Here is a 6,186-nt window from a genome sequence, read left to right on the forward strand (position 1 = left end):
GCAATCAACAGGTGACGGGGCTTTTTTCTGGCTTCTGTGGGAAGATTTTAAATCTAGCATTCAAGGATGGGAACATTAATTTTATATTGATAACCTTTTACTCCAAGTTTATTGGCATGCAAAATTTTGATGACTGATTTTATTGCCCTACGGTTATAAAAGTATTTCACAAGAAACGCGAGATTATGGGCGCAGTGCAAATACTCTTGCAAAGGTAGTCCATTTAGTTAATGAATATTCAGAAGAGCCACTTTATTACATTTTTAAAATTGTTTTTAAATTAATATTATTGTCTTGGTCTAGAAAATTAAATTCCTGGAAATTCTAGTCCCCTTGTATCTCATAACTTGTAACTTAGTTGATTGGATCAACCACTATTTAGCTCGTTTTTGAAAATTAACTGACTCATCCAGATCCATTGGGATTATCTACGATCGGACTTCATTCCGGTCATAATATAAGCCATCAAGCAATTGGCAATCTAAATGTCCAGCTAAAACTACTGTTACAACTAACCAGGCTGAAAAGAAATCGCATAAAAACAAAACTTGTCCAGACGTTTCGTTCCATCCAGAGTCGCTGCCTCATTTTGGGGCACAGCACGGGTTGCTGCAAGAAGGCAGGAAGAAATTTTATTTTTACGATCCGTGTGGGATCGTAAAACGTCTGGGCGACCGACCGACCGCGTGTGGAACGTTTAATTTGATGCTGAAATACTGATACTGATAGTCCCGCACCACAGGCACTTAAATTGCGTATAAAAGTGGCTTTTATGATTGGCCTTCTATTAGCGAAATCAACTATTATGTGTTAAATCGCACGATCCATCCAGTCGAACAACAACAGCCACAAAATGATCGTTAAATTTAGCCAGTTGTTAAATTTCGAGTTGGTTTCCCTTTTTTCCTGAGTCTTAAGGTGAGTCAATCAAAGGATGTGCAGCCAGTTCAGTGGTGCAGTGAGCAAAGGCTTATTAAATTTAAAACAAAAAAATTGGCGTCCTTACAGATTGTTATTCGTTTTTCCTTAAATAAAAATGTTGGAAGTAAAGGGCATCGTAACAGGAAAAAAAGATTTGATTTTACTGTAAAGTGGGTGCGTAAATCTCATTTTAAATCTATATAAAACTTTCTAGAGTTCCTTTAATTAAAATGACACCCTTTAACCAACCGGGCTGCTGTTATCATTCGAAAGACATCCCTTTTGCGCAGTGTATCCTGGACTCCATACATATCCTGGACATATTGCGTTGGGCAAGGTGTTGTCTTACATGTGCTGCGATGGATGGCAGGCAGGGAAATAAAAAGAAATGAAATGGAGTGCAGTGGAGTGGAGTGGTTGGAACGGCAGGATCCTCGGGATCCCAAGATCTCTCATAGAAAGCGAAAGTGAGTTTTCAGGGTAAATGAAATTAACAACGCATCCTTTGCTGCGCATCGCTGATTGTTTTGTTTCAATTTCTGGTTGCGCCCTTCGATCCAGAAACAGAAAGGAGCAGAAAGGGACAAGAAGGCAGAGGGAAGGTAACCTTTAACCTCCGGATCGGTAAGTGTTGCTGTTATTTCCCCGAAGTCTCAGGCTGCATTTTTCGGGGGAAACTATGTGCTATAGTTGAAGTCGCTCTACCTGAACCACCGCTCGGTGGTTGTTTCGTTTGCCTACTTTGACGACAAGAAGTCAAACTCTCGATTTACGACCATTTTGTTTGAGTAATTTCGTCCTTCGTCGTCCTTTGCCACATGCTCGCCTGCCTTGTAAATTGTACAGTTTTACTTTCAGCTGTCGATCTGGCTGTCTGGCTGGGAGTGTATAACAAGATCAGATCGCATCGAGTGACTCAATCCCCGGTTAATAATAATTGAGTAACTCAGTTTTGATTTTTATGCTTGCCTTTAACGAGTTGTCGATATAAATATTTAATGCTCTGCAGCGCTCGTAACCATATTTCATTGGCTCATTTGCCTGCTCCAATCGAATAGTTAAATAAAAACACAAAACATACAAAAAAAAAAACTGATAGAGAAAATCAAAGCGAAGATATGTTCACGATTCAATTAAATGATCGTAAAAGTTCTTCTGAATGGCGCAAAATAAAAGTGGAAACAGAGTTGTTTGCCCCTAAAGTTATATTGTCGTAAAATTTCCTCAAATTGTTGTTAGAACATAAAAACCACCTTAAAATCGGTAATAAAATCAATCGAAACATAACTGGAATGGGACGTGCTGCTCGTCCCCCGCATTATGGGGGAATTCCCCCGGCAGTAATAAAACCAACAAATATAATGAGGGAGAAATGTCAAGGTGATAAGAGCTATATTAAAAGTATTTCGGAAGGTACAAATAGTCATCATGAAGTGGAAAATTACGAATAAAGACACTGTAATTAAACAATTATTTTTGTAAGAGGCCGATTCGTTTTCAAATTAGTAACGCCGATCCATAGTTATGTTAATTGTATTTGGCTTGTTTATTTTATAAGTATTAAATAATGAATTGAGGAATATAATTATCTTTTGGCCTTAAGCAAGTGGATTTTGTAATCAAGGCTAAATATGTTTCCAAGTAGGAAATACAATATCACTGGTATACTATCACTACAAAATCTTTTTTAAACATTAATAGTAACAGTTTAACATTAGATTCGTTAGGAACTTCAATTTGTGCTTCCTTGAATGTAACCTTGAAAATCTTAAACGTTTGATTAGCGCAAATTTAATAATGGCATTCAAATGAAAGTTACAGAGATTTTCACCACCAACCTGGTCTAAACCCAAGCTATTACCATCCAGACAGGATTCAATTAGAGGAATGACCCAACCCGGATGTGAAATCCAATGAATATTAAAAACTGAGCCGCATGCAACAGTTGGGTACATTTCGCAGACGAGCAAATCAACATCAAAATCAAATTCATTGCATTGGCCATGGTTCGGGACCAGGCCCAAACCCACACACTCGCAAATTGGCACACGCACACACACATAGAGGCATAGACACAGACAGATAGAAACCGTCAACACGGAGTGCCTCTAAATGCGGCGAGAACGCGAAAAACCGTTAAGCATCAATTTTGACGCATCATAAAACTGCAATGAAGTGATAAGTGCCGCTGCTGCAACGCAAATATGCAACAGGAATGTGCAGTTGATATGGGTGTATGTGATGAAGGATGGGGGTCGCGAAACCAGAATCTGCAAATGGATATTGACGAACTTCCCACTGAAAATGGGCGATAACAATGCAAATGCAATGGCACCCACTTCACATGAACGTACGAGTATCTATGGATGGGTTTGGGGCTTGCAGTTTGGGCTTTGGTTTGCTTTGGGTCTATGTGAGTTCGCTCGTTCGTCTATCTGCGGTACCGCAAACAAAACAAGACTTTTATGAACACCGCGGGAAGTTGACAGCTTGCATCATTGTCGTGATATGCGAAAAACTGTGACACTCCCCTCTGGCTTCCACTATTTTTCCTGGTTGGCCAATTTTATTGCCTCGCGTGCGCAATTATGTTTATGGCTATTGGTAACGTATAAATGTCAGAACAAAAACTTTTGGCATGAATGGAAATTGTACGGCTTTGCAGACGGTAAAGTGATTTGTTGTAGTGAAATTTAATCAAAGTTGTTCGTACAGGTCTTTAATTTGTATTAGCAGTTGGTTGGCTTCCCGTTTTTAAAATTGTATCATAAATAGATAATAATATATTTATAATTATGTTTTTAGGTTTTACCAAAATAATTACAGCTTTCTGAAATGTATTTCCTGTTGAACCATCAATAAATAACAACATAAAATCAAAATAATTGAATCATTTTATTGGCTTAATTCAAAAATGTTGTTCCTTACAGTTGTTTCTGCATAAATTTGAACACATTTTCTAGCCTGAGCAGGCTTTAATCACGTCCCTCTTGCCCAAAAATGATTGGACCAAAATCAATTGCATCCCATTTGCCAATCTTAGCGGCCGAGAGCCGACTAATTGACTTATAGCCACAGATGGCAGAGCCCTGGACTAATCAGTGCGGCCAGAATCCGGCTATCCGGCAATCCAACTGACCAGCCACACACACCCATCACACTTTTGAAGGTATATAAATTATCTTTATTGGCAGGTGGAAGGAGCTCCGTCTTCGACTTGTGGCAGGCAACACCTAAAATGGGGCTCGTTAATTATTGCTGGTCCGCTGGAGACCAAAAGCGACTGGTTGCCGCATCGTAAATCATGGGGAATCCATCAAAATGCGATCATTGTATTGAGATTGCAACTAAGCCCCCCGTAATTTCAATATTTTTGCACTCGCATCGCGGGCAAGTGCGGGCTGCACTACTATATGTATGGCTGTGCCAATTGACAACTTAATCCTGCGACATGTCAGTGGAGGCTCAAATGAGATTTACGTGGCTCGCAGTCAGTTAGCCTGGCCCATTTGTGTTGACTCAATGAAATGTTGTAGCGATTTTTCAACATGTTGTCTGCCTCTGCCTCTGCCGTCTGGGTCGTGTTCACTTTGATTGACAAAGTACAAAGGTGTAATTATTTTTCATAAAAATTGTTGCTCCGAAAAAGTTTTCGTTTTCTCTCGTTTATTTTTTTTTTTTTTTTTTTTTTATAGCTCGTAGCTCTGTTGCTCCGTTGGTCCGTTGATTTTGTTGTAGGTTTTCAATCAATTTGCTTATGTGGCGTGGTAAACCCCTCCCCATCCAATTATGTCAACGATCTGAGCGCATAAATTACGAGAGCGAGCGCTCATGCCTGGAGCAAAGCGTTGAGCGGCTAAGATCTTTAGGACATCAGCAGTGTCGCCATCGCAGGGAGACCAATCTAGAAGACCAAATGCAAAGGATGCACTCGAAAAAGTCTCTTTGATATCAAGAATCTTGGGCAGGTATCTTTAGAAACTGTGGTTTTTCGAAATTTTTAAATTCATTTGGAACTGAGTCTAAAATTCCATAAAAGTGTTCAAAACTTTCCCTTGCTTTCTAGATTTCTAGATATTATACATTTGTTAAACTATGTAAATATAACTTAGCTCTTTCTCTAAAATGATACAAATAATATATTTTGGATTTTATTGAGTTTTCGCTTTTTTTGTTTTTGGACATCCAATATGCAAACATTATATTTTATAGTTTTAGCAAAGTACCCAATCATTAAAATTATTGAAACTGTGGGGCTACATTTTTTCGTAGTGTGGTCCAGCTACAGCTGCTGCCCTGGGCCAATTTCAGACCCCTTTCCCAGTTGGCGACCCATTCCACAATTCCCCCAGAGCGTCAGCCCATAAATCTTGAGTCCGCGGCGCGTTACTCATGCGCAGTGTCCTCCACGAACGGCAGACTCGAAACTCTTGCTCCGGTCTGGGAAATGTTTTATAATCGCATTGCGACTAATTATCGTATCGGAGGAATTATTATGGCGCGATCATGAAGGTGATTTGTAAATTGCGTGCCCGCGATTCATCCACTAAGTGATTAGATTTGATTCGGGCGTGGTATATAGTGTACCCTGCTCTTGATATTACCATTTATTCATGATTTAATTATCTAAGCTTTTGATTTAAGCATGACTGTTACAAATTTTGTATAAGTTAAATTTGCTAAGTTAACTGATGATTATTATTAAATTTATACTATTATTTAAAGATATCATATCATGCCATTATCGTATAAACTAAGTTTACATTATAATTAATGGGTTTTTTTATTTAGTTACATAATTATGTCTACTTGTAACTTGTTAAAAATCTTGAAACTACATTCAAGGAGAGTTGCGCAATTTGACCAATTTTTTTAAAAGATGGTTGTTTATGGTTGTATATTATTTTAAGCTTTCCCATGATCCCGAGAAACCAAGTTGATTGAGTCGAAACTAATATGCCCGTCGGTTTACGGAGCTGCATTATGGCCGCATATCGTCAATGATCGTGTTTTACTGCACTCTTCTCGCATTTACTATTTGATTAACCAGCTGGCCCGGCAGCCAAAAGCCCCCACCAAACTCCTGTTTCCCAGCCGAAAACCACCGAGAAAAATAAAAACCCCAAGCCGAAACGAACCGAACCGAAACGAGCTGAGCTGAGCTGGACCTGGTGATTTGGCTGGTTGTCTTGAGGCATTTTATTTGGCGCCATAAATCTATCAGCGCCGGCTAACTCGAACCCGAACGCGTGCGCATGCGCAAAC

This window comes from Drosophila elegans, unplaced genomic scaffold, assembly GCF_018152505.1.
Source record: "Drosophila elegans isolate 14027-0461.03 unplaced genomic scaffold, ASM1815250v1 contig_476, whole genome shotgun sequence".
NCBI classification, from domain to species: domain Eukaryota; kingdom Metazoa; phylum Arthropoda; class Insecta; order Diptera; family Drosophilidae; genus Drosophila; species Drosophila elegans.